This window comes from Pezoporus wallicus, unplaced genomic scaffold, assembly GCF_028554395.1.
Source record: "Pezoporus wallicus isolate ANWC-B61680 ecotype Strahan unplaced genomic scaffold, APGP_CSIRO_Pwel_v1 contig_3817, whole genome shotgun sequence".
In the NCBI taxonomy this organism is placed as follows: Eukaryota; Metazoa; Chordata; class Aves; order Psittaciformes; family Psittacidae; genus Pezoporus; species Pezoporus wallicus.
In genome coordinates this window covers 7,819,307-7,835,756 of record NW_026635157.1, presented here as the reverse complement: position 1 = coordinate 7,835,756, position 16,450 = coordinate 7,819,307, and the positions used below count along the sequence as shown (strand labels likewise).

General features: G+C 37.4%; 1 protein-coding gene across 2 annotated transcripts in view; it reads left to right on the top strand.

Annotated features, from left to right (window-relative positions):
• Positions 1-16,450, top strand: part of PDE7B (phosphodiesterase 7B) — a 174,516-nt gene that overhangs the window by 25,756 nt on the left and 132,310 nt on the right. Inside the window, exon 1 of one of the 2 annotated variants that reach the window (XM_057407887.1) lies at positions 9,969-10,257. The exons of the other annotated variant lie outside the window; for it this stretch is intronic. The gene's annotated coding sequence lies outside the window, so the exon portion shown is untranslated. Of the gene's footprint in view, positions 1-9,968; positions 10,258-16,450 lie in introns of those variants that run through there. 2 annotated transcript variants of the gene reach the window in all.

Here is a 16,450-nt window from a genome sequence, read left to right as displayed (position 1 = left end):
TCATAGTGGGATTTTTTTCCTTTCGTGAGGGACATTATAATGTAAAATTATTCAAGGTCCACCTTGTCTGCTTCTCTGTTCAGCATGTGCTGGGATTCTTAAGGGGGCTGTTTGAGAAAGTAGTCTAAAGTGTGAAGGGTGATATCTAGCACTGTATTTCATCTTATCCAGTTTGCGTCTTGATTGTTCAGCCTAGTACTTACGGTTTTCATGAGAACTAGCTCACTGAAGCACAGTTAAGTGAGGGTGAAGTAATGCTGGTGCAGTATAGGGCACCAATGCAGGCAATAAGGTGAAGTTAATATTTTCTGAATCAGGTAGTGCATTTAGTTATTAGCTATTCACAAATCAGTAATTTTGGGTCCTCGCTTACTGATGTAGGTTGAAATAAAACCTTTTGCCATCTGTGTATGACCAGATATTTATGACTTCACTCTTGATGCATTGATTTGATTCCTAAGACTGATATTTTAACAATCCAAGGCTACATTCTAAGGTAAATTTCAATAGTGAAAGTAGTGCAGAAATGTATGAATTTTATGCTTTCCCATAAATTTGCTGTGAACTTGATGTAACTTCAAATTTTGTTAGCAGGATTGAATTCCTAGGTCTTCATTTTTATCTTAATTTAAACGTATTGCCTCCACTGTCTACAAAATTTAAAAGAATTAAAAATTAAGAATTTAAATATCAAAAATAACTCAAATTTATACTAAGGAATTATTTTCATTCTGGTTTAAGTATGAGATTTGTCTTTGGATATTTGAAGCTTATCTGATTTTTCCAGTGATTAAGCAGGAACTCCTGGAGGCTTTTTCTATCGCTTTTCTTTTTCTTTCTCTTTTTTTTTTCAGTGGCGACAGAAAATTAATTCCACATAGCATGAACATTCACATCCACTGAATTTAAGGAATTGCACCATAAATTTTTTGATTGATATTGATGTTCAGCAATGACTGTGCTACATCTTCAGATCTATTTAAATTAGACTTTCCAAACCTTAAATTATAACTTTCATCGCACAATAAAATTAATGAAACTGTTAATTAAACTACTTTAAAAGGATAAAAATTTATATAACTAGTGGGCACATTTCTGAAGCTAAATTCTTGTGATGACAAAAGACAAAGAAAGGTCAAAAAATTACAAGAAAGAAATTTAAAACATAAATGATGGTTTACTAAATGGTATTAAGGTACTCTAGTTGAATTACTTGCCAACAGAGGAATTAAACTCAAGTTCTGGGTATGTGTTTAGCAGCAGAGTTTATGATAATTGTAACATTAATCACCACTTGTTATGCTTCCTTGCAAAATTGTCTTTCCTGTTCATTTATCTCTGTCATGTTGTTTTCAAGGCCAGTATCTGTGTGGCTGCACTGCAGATTGATTTCGGTTTATTGTGTTTTAATTCCCTGATTCAGCATTATCATCGTCTACTTTCCAGCAGATACAGGTGACTCCCAAACAGATTTTTTGGGAAATGTGGGGATTTCCTCTTTTCTGATTCCTCTTTTACAATTCTCTTCTAGGAAATATGTCCTCTTTTACTTTCTTTCCTGCAGAATTTATGATAATTCTGCAGCAACCTCAAATTTACCCAAATTCCTCTTTCTCGTCTTCTGTGTCAAATACAAATCCTATCTACTATGTTAAAGTCAATGCATATTCTTGCTGTTGTATTTGTTTTATCCTCTTTATTAGATTGTTGTTCTCCAATTTAGCCAATTTCAACAGATATTGTTCTTAAGCTTTTGACATTGTCCTTATATTTGTTTGGCAGCCTTTCCCCTTCAAACTAGTTCTTTTTCACATTTCCTCCATATCTTCGCTTTTTGTACTAAATTTTGTTTCATGATCTTCTTTCATGATCTTCTTTTTCTTTCTCTTTCTCCTTTTTCATTCTACATCAGTGAGATGTCATGTCCATATATTTTGCAGTGTAATGAGGTGATGCTCTGTGCTTGAAGCAGAAAATGAGGAGGTTCATCTCCTGCTCTTACAAGTTTCTTCATTTGTAGTATCACAGCAGAGAGTTCCTAAAGCTCAGCATATGGCAGCTGTCTCTCAACCCCTAGTAGTGCTGTGATTAGTTCCCGGAAAACATCTAGCTTCTGCATCTATATCTACTTTAGTGTAGCTTTCTTTAAAGTTGATGACAGAAACAGTTGATAATTATGCAACCCAGTTTTTTGCAACCAGAAAGAAATGGCTTCAGGATTTGTACTTGTAGAACATGTGTTTCACAGACATCAGTAACATAAATGAAACATGGACTGTGGAAGAGAAAGTGCTTCAGAAGTCAGTTGTACCTTTTTGCATCAGGCTTAGTGATAAATGCATTTCTCTCAAGAGACTCACAAATAGACCATATTTGTCTCTCTTCTGTTCTGTTGCAGCTGTGTGTTGACACGGAGGGTGAAAGTTCTGTAAATAAACCTGGTTTATGGTGCACATGCCAGAAATGCAATGTAAATCCAATGAGAAATATTGCTTACAAAAAATCATTTCAAGCCTATATAAATGAGCTGCCATGGTAATTCCAGTCAAAGCTAAAATAGTGACTTACCAGGAAGACGTCTTTTCACCAGTATAAAAAGGGAAGAGAGTCCCCTTCCCCCAGACACCAAATTACCAGGAGTTTATAACTTTATGGCCATTGAAAGATACCACTAACATATAACTAAGGCTGGAATTTGGCCTTGATTTTTCAGGGGTTGTCTTCCCTGCCTTAGAATTTGGTAATACGTTAAAGGGAGGCAAAAGTAGTGCTCCCTTTCCACCCAAACAGTAGAGTAAAAATAAAGGTGAAGAAGTAGTGTCCGAAGGACCAAACTGCACTCCAGTACTGAAATGTGAAACCCATTCTATATGAACCCTCCTCTTCTCTGCCCAACCTGTAGCTGTGTCTGGGATTGCACCGACCCAGGTGTAGGACCTTGCACTTCGTATGGTTGAACTTCACGAGATTGGCATCAGCCCACCTCACAAGCATGTCGAGGTCCCTCTGGATGGCATTCCTTCCCTCCAGAGTATCAACCGAACCACACAGTTTGGTGTCATCGGCAAATTTGCTGAGGGCACACTCAATCCCACTGTCCATGTCACCAACAAAGACGTTGAACAAGACTGGTCCCAACACCAATACCTGACAGACACCACTCGTTACTGGTCTCCAGATGGACATTGAGCCATTGACCACAACTCTCTGTGTGCAGCCATCCAGCCAGTTATTTGTCCACCAAGTGCTCCACCTATCTATAAATTCATGATCTGTTAGAAGTATTTTCAAATCTTTCATAATTACAATAATTAATACTAGGCTATATAGTCTTTTTTACATCAATTTCTAGTAGTTGATCAGTATTTTTATCGAAGCATCATCAAGAAAATCATTCTTTGCACAGATTTCAGTAAAACATCATTATTTTCTGCACTTTCAAGTGTTCAAACCCGGATTGGACAGAGCTTTTGGTGACATGGTTTAATGTGAGGTGTCCCTGCCCATGACAGGGGGGTTGGAACTAGATGACCTTAAGGTCCTTTCCAACCCTGACTATTCTATGATTCTATGATTCATCCAAGGCTCTGTCCAACCCGGCCTTGAACACCACCAGGGATGGAACATTCACAGCTGCCTTGGGCAACCCATTCCAGCGCCTCACCACCCTCACAGTAAAGACCTTCTTCCTTATGTCCCCTGTTTAACTTTTAACCTACTACACCTTGTCCTATCACTACAGTCCCTAATGAAGAGTCCCCCCACAGCATCCTTATAGGCCCCCTTCAGATACTGGAAGGCTGCTATAAGGTCTCCACGCAGCCTTCTCTTCTCCAGGCTGAACAGCCCCAACTTTCTCAGCCTGTCTTCATACAGGAGGTGCTCCAGTCCCCTGATCATCCTCATGGCCCTTCTCTGGACTTGTTCCAACAGTTCCATGTCCTTTTTATGTTGAGGACACCAGAACTGCACACAATACTCCAAGTGGGGTATCACGAGAGCAGAGTAGAGGGGCAGGATCACCTCCATTGACCTGCTGGTCACTCTCCTTTTGATGAAGCCTTTACCACATCAAAAGGATCAAAAGGATACAGTTGCCTTTCTGGGCTGTGAGCGCGCACTGAAGCCAGCTCATCTTCACTTTCTCATCAACCAGCACCCCCAAGTCCTTCGCTACAGGGCTGTTCTGAATCTCTTCTCTGCCCATCCTGTAGCTGTGCCTGGGATTGCTCCCACCCAGGGGTAGGAAATTGTACTTGACACGGTTAAATTTCATGAGGTTGGCATCAAAATGACATCACAAGCGTGCCGAGGTCCCTCTGGATGGCATTCCTTCCCTCCAGCGTATCAACCGAACCACACAGCTTGGTGTCATCGCAAACTTGCTGAGGGCGCACTCAATCCCACTGTCCATGTCACCAACAAAGATGGTGAACAAGACCAGTCCCAACACTGATCCCTGAGGGACACCACTCGTTACTGATCTCCAGCCGGACATTGAGCCATTGACCACAACTCTCTGTGTGCGGCCATCCAGCCAGTTATTTGTCCACCAAGTGCTCCACCTATCAAATTGATGTCTCTCCAATTTAGAGACAAGGATGTCATGCAGGACAGTGTCGAATGCTTTGCACAAGTCCAGGTAGATGACATCAACTGCACTACCCCTGTCCATCAGTTCTGTAGCCCCATCATAGAAGGCCACCAAATTGGTCAGGCAGGATTTCCCCTTAGTGAAGCCATGCTGGCTGTCACCAAGAACCTTGTTTTTCATGTGCCTTAGGATGCCCTCCAGGAGAATCTGCTCCAAGATTTTGCCAGGCACAGAGGTGAGACTGCCTGGTCTGTAGTTCCCCAGGTCATCCATTTTCCCCTTCTTGAAAATGGGGGTTATATTTCCCTTTTTCCAGTCATCGGGAACTTCACCTGACTGCCATGATTTTTCCAAATACAATGGCCAGTGGCTGAGCAACTCCATTTGCCAGCTCCTTCAGGATCCACGGATTGATTTTCATCAGGTCCCATGGACTTGTTCACGTTCAGGTTCTTAAGATGGTCTTGAACCAGATGCTCTCCTACAGTGGGCCTAAGGTCTTCATTCTCACAATCCCTGAGAGTTAACTAGTAAATAGTTAACTTTATGTAACAGGTAAAAAGTTGTTGAAGGAGATTTTGATAAAAATCTATAATTTTCACACAGAGCAACTGTTCACCATTATAATTTCATGAAAAGTATTAATGGAAAGGGTCTGTTTTCTTTGACTGTGTTTTATTTCACTTCATCAAAACCCAAAAAACTAAAACATCTTCCATTACATGTGGGGACCAAATTAGTTTTGACTTTTCTCAAAAGGGAATCTCAGAGGAGTGCTGTAATTGAACTGTCCAGAAACAGAAATCATGGCAAACTCCCACCTCTGTTTGAAGCCTGATTACTTTAGTTGACAGGAACTCTTCAGAGGAAGATATATTTAGATCTGGCGTAAGTGGTTGCAATTCCTTGGAACTCCATGGAACCGCAGCTGCTTGTAGCATTTCTCAGCCGGTCAGTGTCCTCCCGCATAGCCTACAGCTATGCTTTCCAAAAACTCATAAACTCTTTTTTCACCAGATTTACAAGGAAGAGACTACCTAAGTAAAATATTTGTGCAAAATAATGTATAGATGTGATTTCCAGATGAGAAGAGAGAACAACTGTGAAGACATGTTATTAAGAGTGGTTAATATTTTCCAATATTTCTGTCACGATGTTGGCCAATGATCTTTTTCATATAAGACTTGTTCTAGGCAAAAGAAATCATCTACTTTGGAAAAAAAACATTGTCTGTAAAGAATTTTTTAAATTTTCAAGTCTTTATTTCATTTTCGTAATCTCTCCCCTTTGCCACTTTGTTATCTGGCAAAGAGAGGAGAAACAAAGGAAAGTGTGATACTAATGGTCTTATGTTCACAATTCTATAGGAAAAATTATTTTTTCTGCTTGAAAGAAATACCAATGGCATGTCTTAAATATCTTTTTTTATTATTATTAAATAAATATTTTAGTCTTCTCAATAAGTAATGTAAAAAAAGAAGTGCTACATAAAAAAATGCAAAACACATTTTGATATGAAATTGCTTTCTTCAAGAAAAGAAGTCACTTCAAGACTTTAAGGGGTGAAGGAATAATTTTAATACATTTAAAGCGTCTTTATTTTTAACTTGGTGGAATAGATAATTCAAAATAGTTTGACAAGCTCTGGATGTTAAGTTGCTAAAAATTAACTTTGAAGTATTACATTTTATTTAATTATTTTTATTTTTAACATATCAAAATTAGATTTCTTTGTTTGTAGGCCTGACTGGATAGCTGTCAGCTGGCTTGTTTCCACTCTTTTCTGTAGTGAAGTTAAGTGGGGTCATTTTGCTATTTTCCTGATTAACAAAGGAATAGTGACACCAAAGAATACTGCTGTTTTGCACAAGAGCTCCAATTGTTTCCTCTTTTGGTTTGGGGTTTGTTTGTTTGTTTTTTTTTCCACTATTGTATTTTGTAGAATATATTTTGCATTGACTTTTCTGCCACTGGCTTGGAGTTTATAAATTCCAGTGATTTTATTTAGAGAAAGGTCTCCATCTATAGATAAATGCAGCAGAATTAGTTTCACATAAACTCTTGAACAGCAAGGATTTACATGAAAGCTCTTGAATCCCTTGGCCTGTTACAGTCTGGATGGTTTTCTTTCATGCCTACCTAAGTGTCCTTGAATATCTGCTAACAGAACCTGCAACTCCCTTTCTTGGAGCTCTGTTTGACTGAAAGAATTTTGACAGGCCTTTTAAATGCAGAGCACTTCTTCCTGCTTTTCCCTTAGTTTTCTCAGCTGCTGTAAACAGCAGGTATCTGCACAGATTCAGTTTTCCCTGATTTCAGGGATTTGGCAGAAATCTGGTGATATGAACTGTTTCCCTGGAACTGTGACTCCATTGCAGAAAGTAACTGTTGTTAGAGGAGTAGAATAAGCACCATTTCATGCCTCTGAAAAATAGTTATACTCAGCAGCACCATTTTGGTACACCCAAACAAGATTTAAGTGTTATTGTCATAAGAGATAGGCACATACTTTAGGGTACTTCATCTCTAAGAAATGGTTTTCACAGATGAACTGCCAACCAGCATGTCTGTGGTTAAATAGTGTGACAAACTGGCTGTCATACTTGACTGAAAAATGTTAACATCAGAAACACCTCCCATACACATATCTTTGTTGACTGACTCTTTGTCAGGAAGTTCTTCACAAGGAAGGAGGGTCTATTGCACCAGACATTTAAAATGGAAAATACACTGGAGCATGTCTTGTAGCAAGCAATTTAATGTTAAATGAAAAATAAACAGGTTTTTACTATTTCTCAGTTTATACTTTTCAAAATTAACTGTACAGTTTACTTTTTTTTTTTATCATACCAATTAGGCTGCTTGATGACTTTGTTGTATTTTGACATTTGCCTATTAAGATGCCTAAAAGATCTATAGAACTTCGGTAAAGAATTTCTAAGCTAAATGTGGTACGGCTTGGACATAGCCAATCTAGTTTCAAGCAGAATCAATCATAGTGTATGATTTAAAACCTGATCTGTCGTTTTAGCTTGGCTATGAACCTTGACACAGACTGTTTCGTCCTTCTAATAGCAGAAATAGAATGCTAGATAGCCAGTGTTTCCACGTTAAAGTAAGAACATGGGGAGGGCTTGATAAGTGTATAGTACTCACATTTTATACATGGGAACTTGTTTACTGTAAAGTCTTAATAGAAAAATAAAATACTGATGAAGAATCTTATTAAATTGTACATAGGATGAATGAAAATTTACAAAACTTCATGCAAAAAGAGCACTATACCTACACAAGACCACATTTAGCTGGGAAATAGATATGCTGAACTGTTGAATAATTTTTCTGTCAGGCTTTGTACTTTCTTCTGCAAATATTTACTACTGAAACTTTTTAGAGCTGAGAAAGCAAAACTGGCCATAAATATTCCTCTGACAAGAAAACACTAGAATTAGAAAACATGAAGGATAGCCATCTGTGGAAGTAGCTCTTGTAAGGCAAGACTAAGAAAAGTCCTTTTTGTAATGTTTTTGGAAATGACTTCCTAGCAAGAGTCTGAAAAGATTGTGGGGGCAAAACTTACTCCTCTAGATCATCCTCTGCTTCTGTCATATTTCAGCTATTACAGATCTTCATAACAATTTATTCTCTCACCAAAAATGAAACTGTGACAAGTACTAGGGTTACCTGACACTGATAAACATAATATCATAATATTGTAATATAGACTGTTGGCTCTATGAACTTTTGAGATTATCTGAGCTAAGAAAACTTTTAAATTGCATTGTATACCTCTATTCATCTTTAAAATATATGTAAACGATGCAAGTTCCTTCTGTCAAAGCACAATTTTGGAGAATGCTTCAGTTTGTGAATGCCAGGTGGATAAAGTAATCGTACTTTTATTTACTGAATATTCAGGGAGGGAGGGGAGATGTTCTGCAGTTTGGGTTGTCAGGTATCACTGTTCCTTTTAATCGAGTGAATAGAATTTTCTTTAAATTTGATGGACAGCTTTCAATGCCTCATCATGCAAAGAGAGTTTTATTAGGGACAATGGGGAAGGCATAATCATAGGATCACACGTCAAGATTAGGTCTGCTATTTTAAAGACAGGGTGTGGCAGATAAGGTATGTTGTGGTAATTAAGCTCACAGCCACATGCTGTGCAATAGCCTCATGATTACTTTTACAAAGCACCACTGTGGCAACTTGGCCAGCCACATAAGGAAATCTCTGGTTCTCCTAGATGGGTGAGATCTTGCAAGAAGGAATCTGGAGCCTCTGCTAGAGATAGAACACAAGTATCAGATGTACAGCACATGTTATTTTATCTGGTGTAGGTTGTTTAAAGATAACACAAGTGCTTTACCTTCACTGTGATAAAGTAAATTAATTGTTTATCTTGTAACTTTGACTAATAATTACTGTGGTCATGATCTGAAGATGTTACACCCATAGTGCAATTTGTTCTTACAAATTATAAACAAGGCAGAGAAATACACTGCCTAGACATACTTTGGAGGTTTCTGGAGTGGTGTCATGGGCCTCATACTGCACTGTAAAACCTAGCTTGGAGGTTTGTGATGACACCATCACAGCTGAGGAGATTGGTTTATTTTAGCAGATGATAACAAATACCTCACAGAGGAGCACTTTTTGAGGACACGGGTGAATGGTTTGTGATTCACCAAAATCATGCCTTCTTTGGACGTTGCTCTCAGATAGAAATTTCATTCCCTGTCATAAAGAGCTCACTGTAAAATAGTTCAGGGAGAAACAACAGTGTATAGCAGCCTGAAAAACAACAAAAAACCCAAACAGCAAAACAAACAAAAAATCCCATAAGATTTACAGCTAGGAAATTTACATCTAGAAGCTAGTCACTTCTGTAATCATATCGTGTACTGGGTTTTTTTTTTGGTTGATCCAGTATGGTGTACATTTCTTCTATATGCCACTGCAGTAAACCATCAGTGATTAGTAGCCCCTGATGATAAAGAAAATAAGGCTTTTGGAACCTACAAGTATCTTTGATGTGTTTGTGGTGTTTATATCGATAATTAATTAAGCTTGAGAACATTTCTGGGAGAAGTTTCATCCAAAATGTATAGACATGAAGACAAAATTGATAATTAGCAAAGCCTCCTGCTCTAATTTAGAAGTATGCACTGTACTGCCTTTGCTCTTACATGTTCTGATTATATATAAATAGTTGCAGCACCACAGCTCCGATTAATATTGCCATCAGCTGTGCCCAGAAGCAACATACATGTCAGTACTTCCATATGTATCTTTTTTACATTCTTCCTGTTACCATATTTTTAATTTCTATGTGTCATTTCATATTTTTTACATGAGGTTAATAAATATTTAAGTCACAAAGGCCAAGATTCAAACTTGGTGGCAATGACAAACTTGACAAGCTTGAAAGCAATGACATTTCCTTAAAAAATTACAAAGGATTAAGATTGCCTTAATGCGCTTCATCGTGGAAATGTATTACATAATTTTTAAAGGCATTACATAATTCTTGACATTATTTTAGCAAAGATTTATTATATACTTTTATCTCAGCTTTTATAGAAGAAACAAAATATCCAGCCTAAATTGGAATCTGTATGGTCTGCTAGCAGTTCTGGGACCTGTAATGAATTGGAGTAAAGGTAACACTGATGAACATCAGCCATTCATACAAAATAGCCACAAAAGCTGTAAAAAGTATTTTGCCAAAGGTTTTTTCAGCTATTTTGCTTATGTTTTAGGGGTGGGTTCCAAGTCAGTGCTTAAGAGTATGTATTATAAAGCCTACGCGCTCTTGCTCTTCCAAGATTGCCTCTCAGTTCTTGACCTGCGTTTGTGTCTATTCTGTACAACTTAAATAAGTTGAATCTGATTCTAAGCATTTGTCTCTTCCCTCTGTCTTTCTTCCCCCTCTTTATAATCTCATTATAATGTCCTTGAGGTGAACATCTCTTTCACTGCCTTTTGCTAAGGAAATCATGAATATTGCTTGAAACTGTCCCAGAAAGCCATGACGAGAAACTTCTATCAATCAGCAAGATATCTGCTGAACTTTATGTTGTAATAAACAGATCTGTGGTGCCAGTAGCCACAGGACAAGAGTTTTTCTAAAAAGCATTATCATAAATGGCCCATTTAACTACTACTTTTCCATTGTCAGGCTCTGATGCCAAAGAGTGGATGAAATGAGCACAGCGTAAGTTTGCATCCAATTGAGAAATAATTTAAAAGCTCCAATGATTTTCATAGAGAAGAGAATAAGTGCTGATTGGGAAGCACCATTTCTAGCTAGGTCTTATTTTTTTGTGAAATCACACTGGTGCGTCTTGTTACTTGTTGACAGCTTGCTTGGAACTCCACAACTTTCACTGAGTTATTTGTGTTCTTTTCTTTTGATCAATAAATTGGGTCAACTGTTGTGGAAAGAATGAGCAAACCCTACTATGGGAATGAAACTGTTAACTACAATTACAGAAAAATTACATAGCAGAAGCTTGCGAACTCTTTGTGGTTTATCCCAACAGTGTAACTGCCTCATGGTTATTGGCACATATCTCAACTTCCAAGATGTTGTTAGTGACAAACAAAAGTACAGTACAGCTTTATTTTGTGGAGCATCTGCCGTGCAAACATATTCTCATATGCTTTACCCAGTAACACATATGCAGTATGGGAAATGCTGGTAATGTTTTAGCAATAATATTTTCGTTTTATTAAAAAGAGTTCCTTACAACATCCTTCCAGAGAATTAACAGAGTTGATTTGACCAATAGGATCAGCTGCTGAATACTTCAATATATCAGCATCATGATTACTTGACAGCTGGTTTTTACAAAATTTATTTCATATGGATGGTGTTGCTTATAGGAACTGAGTTCCCATGTATTGTGCAACTGTTCTTTCCCATTATTAATAAACAAGCAAGCATTCAGGGCTTTTATATTCTAGTGACCTCTTGTTTATTTCTCTCTAAATTATGTATCTAGCTGCCCCACCAAACTCTTCCCTAAACCATTTCACCAAATGGCACTGCATAACAGTTGCTAAGTAGCTGTTAAAATGCCTGTGCTGCCCATAGCTCTAATGACTACTTCTGCCTTCTCTTTATCCTATATAATAATTTTGCATCTGAATCTTCCCAGAGCATGGACTTCTAGCAGAAAAATATTTGAAAGTGTTTCAATATGCTAGTAAGAAGGGCTGATTCTACTAAAATAGGGGTTGTTTGGGATTTTTCTGAGGCTTACATAAAATGAGCCAATTATGTAAACTGAGATTACAGCACTTCCAGACAGCAAATAGGATGCGTAACAATAAAAATGTCTCTTGAACATCACCGTTTTCATAGGCTCATGTACATACCTCTGTCCAGGATGCATAGTGCAACCTTTTGTTATTTGATCCTGCCTCTGTTAATAAACCATATATGAATAGCCATATTTTTGTATAAGCAGTGAAAGACTTTACAACAACATCATTGCTAGATTGTAAGGAATGCTATACAATATAGTACTAAGTGCTTATTGCTAAGAACAATGATTTGGTATATGACAGACTGATATCTACTTTCTGAATCACCAGACTGCATGCTGTTTGGAGTACAGATAAGCTCCATATGGCCTCTTGAAGTTGTTCTTCTTTGCCTGGTGCCATTAAAGGTTGAGTGCACCAGCACCAGGAGTGAAAGTGAGCATAGTTCTCTTTCTTTGTGTTTTGGATAACAGTGTTAGGAAAGGAAAGGCCAAAGAATCTGTCGTCTTTGCTCTCTGGACTGCTTATATTTATTAGTCAATAGGTATGTAATACAAAATACAGAGCAGAGTCAGGAATCCAAACTCCAGCCTTTCCTTTCCTGGGTGAGGGCACCATGAATGCCAAATGTTGGCATTTGCTCTCTCCCTATTGCAAATCTGTTCTTGAATCTTCACTTCACAATTAGTCCAATTCAGTAGTTGAACTGTCTCTGATATCCTAAACTGGCCATCAACTGTTTTAAAAAAGTGGGAACTCCCATCCTTTCTTCAGCTTTTGTGATGCACTAGGTAGCCACATTTGTTTTGGACAAGATATGTAGATGTGCTCCAAGCACAGATCTTTCAGGGCATGTGTGGTAATATCTCATTTGAGAACTGAGAATGGGCTTTAGGGGCATCAAAACAGGCAGGGTTTTTCTGGACTCCATCTAGTCTGGTAAAACCAGCTGTTAAAATCACAGCTGGTCTCTGAGCAAGCAATAAAAAGCTACTTTCAGCAAGTCACCAGTGGCAGCTCACAGGAATACCTCTGTTAAAAACTAGCTCAGCAGATAACATCTCTCCTCCTTCCCTTCCATGTTCAGACCTAGAAATCTCTTCTTTGAGGAAGATCTAAGGTCACGTCAGGTTGATGTTCATTTGTCGGCACCTCCTTGTAGGCACGCACCAAACTGCTTAGCAATGATAACTATCCCTAGAAATGCATCCTTAAGCAGAGAAGGCAAGTTGCTGTCAAAAAATTATGGAGCAAGCATTTTGATGAGGACACATTCAAATATCTGAATTTCAGCTGATCTACCTTAGCAATTTCTGTACTTTTCTGGTCTGTTGCAGTTTCTTTAAATGTAAATGACAAGCATTGGTTTCTGGAGCAATTTGTGTAAATTTATATTCAAGTTGGTAAAAGATAAATAGGAAACTCAGGTAGTGGAGATACAAGGAAAACTTTAAGCAAAGGACAAAGGATGACAGTTTTAGGAGACTATACACAGAGTAGACTGAAGGGAAAGAACTCAACATAGAGCTGGGAAATTACTGCTAAGCTGTAAAACAGTAGGAAAAATGGGGTCCTGAACAAGCACGTACATAAAACGTAACACTAAATAACATCATTATATAAAAAAGAAAATCCTAGATAAATTATAGAGGTGAAGGACCTGATTTACCTCTTCTGCCTATTAAACTTATAGGCCAATTTAACTTGCAGTAGCATGAAAATAGTCAAGTTAGGCACTACAGCTCAGGTGCAACAATAAAAATGAGAATCTTTGGGGGAAAAACTCTAGATATTTTTTAAATGAAATTTTAATTTCTCCAAGTTTTTTTTTTCTAAGGCCTGTTATGGAAAAATTAAGAAACACTGAAAATAAAATCTTTGCAGCTGAAATATCTTATATCAGTGATTGTAAAAGCATTATGAAACAAAGCTTAAAATATTTATTTTATATTTGAAGCCCAGAAAATGGTTTCCACAAATTACAAATGAGTTCTTCAAATTTAGTTACTTGTAGTATTTCATGCAATATTTTCCATGTATTACTAGCTAAATTTACTGCAATTCCTTATTTAAAAATAACTCTATTCTAATGACTTCCTACAGCATTTTCAAATATTTATTTTATTTTTAGCTCTTTCCCTAGTCTTTCATTAAATGCTTATTTAGGTATGGATATAGACAACAAAATACTGTTAGCCAGAGATTTTTCTCCTCATTATCATCTTACTCTGGATACAGCCATAAAAGACTATTCACTACCTGGGAGTAGAGAAATCACTACAACACCTGATATTTTAGTAAATCCTGATCTGAATCATTGACTCTAAAAGTTGGAGCTCTGCTGAACATCTCAGAATTCCCTATGAACCATCAAAGCCTTCTACTAAGGGATTTTTTTTTTTTTTTTTTTTAACTTTACAGGTGCTGAATGATCCTTCTGTCAAAGAATTCTTTGTTGTTTCTGCCTCTTGGATAGGTTTCAAATGGTATATTATGTGTAATTATTTCACCACCAGTGATTTCCACATTACCTATAGAAGAGGAGCATGTCCTTGGAAATGCTCTGTTTACAATGGCTTTAAGTGCTATATTGCTTCCGAATGGCCATGTTACCCTTGGAATTTTATATTGGAAAAGTCCATGAGCTCCTCAGGCTCTGACAGAATGAAAAAGGCCTATTTGGCTCTGTTGGTGCATCTTCTGAATCATTCAATACCTCTTTTTCCAGGCAAAACAAAAAAGACTAGTTTTTTGGCAAGGAGCAGGTTGTAAGAGCAAGACAGCAGTATCAAAACAACTGAAACATCCTACAAGCAGGAGGTAATACATGAACACAAGTCTTCAGACCTTCACCTCAGCTTTTCTGTTGATTCTAAAATTACTGACTAGTGCAGCAACTTAACTGGTATTGTCACCCTCCAGCATCAGCTAAATGTCCTCTGGCATGCTGGGGATAAAGAAATTGTGTTAAATTCATCTTGCTCTGACATTCTTGAATTCTATTATTCTTTATTTTCTGTGCCATAACATTTGCTTCTTAATGCTGAGAGTTACTACTTTAGGTTAGGGTGACCACTCACCTTGGACACTCCCCATCTTTCTGAAGGTATTAACAAAGCATTCATCCTGTTTTGGTCTCTTGTTCCATCCTTTACGTGGCAGAAAAGCATGAGTTGACAGGGGTTTGCTTTTGCTTTAGGCCTTGGCTGCTAACACTTCACAAATAAAAATGAAAACTGGAGCTCTGTGATGAGCTTGGAAAGGTGCATGTATTTTTTTCACAAGTCCCAAGTTCAGGATGCTATCACAATTCACTTCTCTCAAATAAACAGCACATCTCAGTCTACTCTATGGATATGGTGATTTTCATATGTGTTTTCGAGCAGCTATTACAAGAATAGGCTTATAGAGCATACACCTCAAAGGACAGCAGCTCTGAGCAAGTAACCTTTCTCTGCTCTTGTGTTTTCAGTAACAGTGAGGCATTGCCATGAAACACTATTTCTGATCCCTGCAGATACAACTTTCCTTTGTCACATACAAGCTAAAAATGCTGACATTTCTATTTTCTGTAATTCAGATTGCTCAAATCAAAAAGAAATCAACAAACAAACATCTATTTAAGCACAGATCTTTTTTAGAAATTGTATGTTTTGTTACTCAAATATGAAGATTTTACTACTTTTTCAGCGCTTTATACAGCAATGGTTCCGTTATGCTATGTGCATTCTTCATAATACTATTCTTATATTAAAACAAAATTCAGTTTTAAAAATAGAAATTCTGTGTATTTTTTTACTTTTTAAAAATGTATGTTTTCTAAGAACAAGCTTTTTTTTCATGCTTTCAAACTCTTCACAGATATTTTATCTTTATATTCTATACTTTCTCTCACATCATGTTCACTCTATCACATTCATATCTATGGACACTTCCTCTTTACTGTAAATATGAAATAGTAACATAAGCATCTTGTGAAATCTTTGCAGATTTCAGTAATTGCACAAATGTTTTAATGCACAGTCCACCATCTTAGCTTTAAAAGTGTGAGATCTATAGTCAGTAAAAATAATGAGTATTCAAGCAACATTGATGAATTTCAGGGTAGAAGCAGGATGTACATGGTGGGCGAGATGACTAACACTATAACCCAAGAACAGATAAAGAGAAAGCAAGGTGGGTAATTGAAATGCTTTCTAGAGTTTGCATCAACTTTTATAGGCACTATTCTTAGAAAGTCAAACTAAATTCAAATTGGTGCAATTCTGTTGATTTAGGTGTGCTAAATCCAGGGTGAATTTAGCCTCTCCTTTGTGCCACATTAGCTACCATCAAGAGCTGGCACTGTCCTAAACTCTCAAAGGAGTCATAAGTCCTTCACCTTTGAAACACTTAGTAATGCAGGGAGGCTTCTCTCTCTTAGTCCTTGCTGCAATCGAGTGTAATTCTGCACTGACTTCCACCTTGAAACTTGGTTATAAGATGCTACTCTCTCACCAGCTACAACCACCTGGGCTTCCATGAGTCTCTGCCAGTGGAAATAGTACAGTGGATTTAAACAACAGGAGTCAACCACCTCCTGGA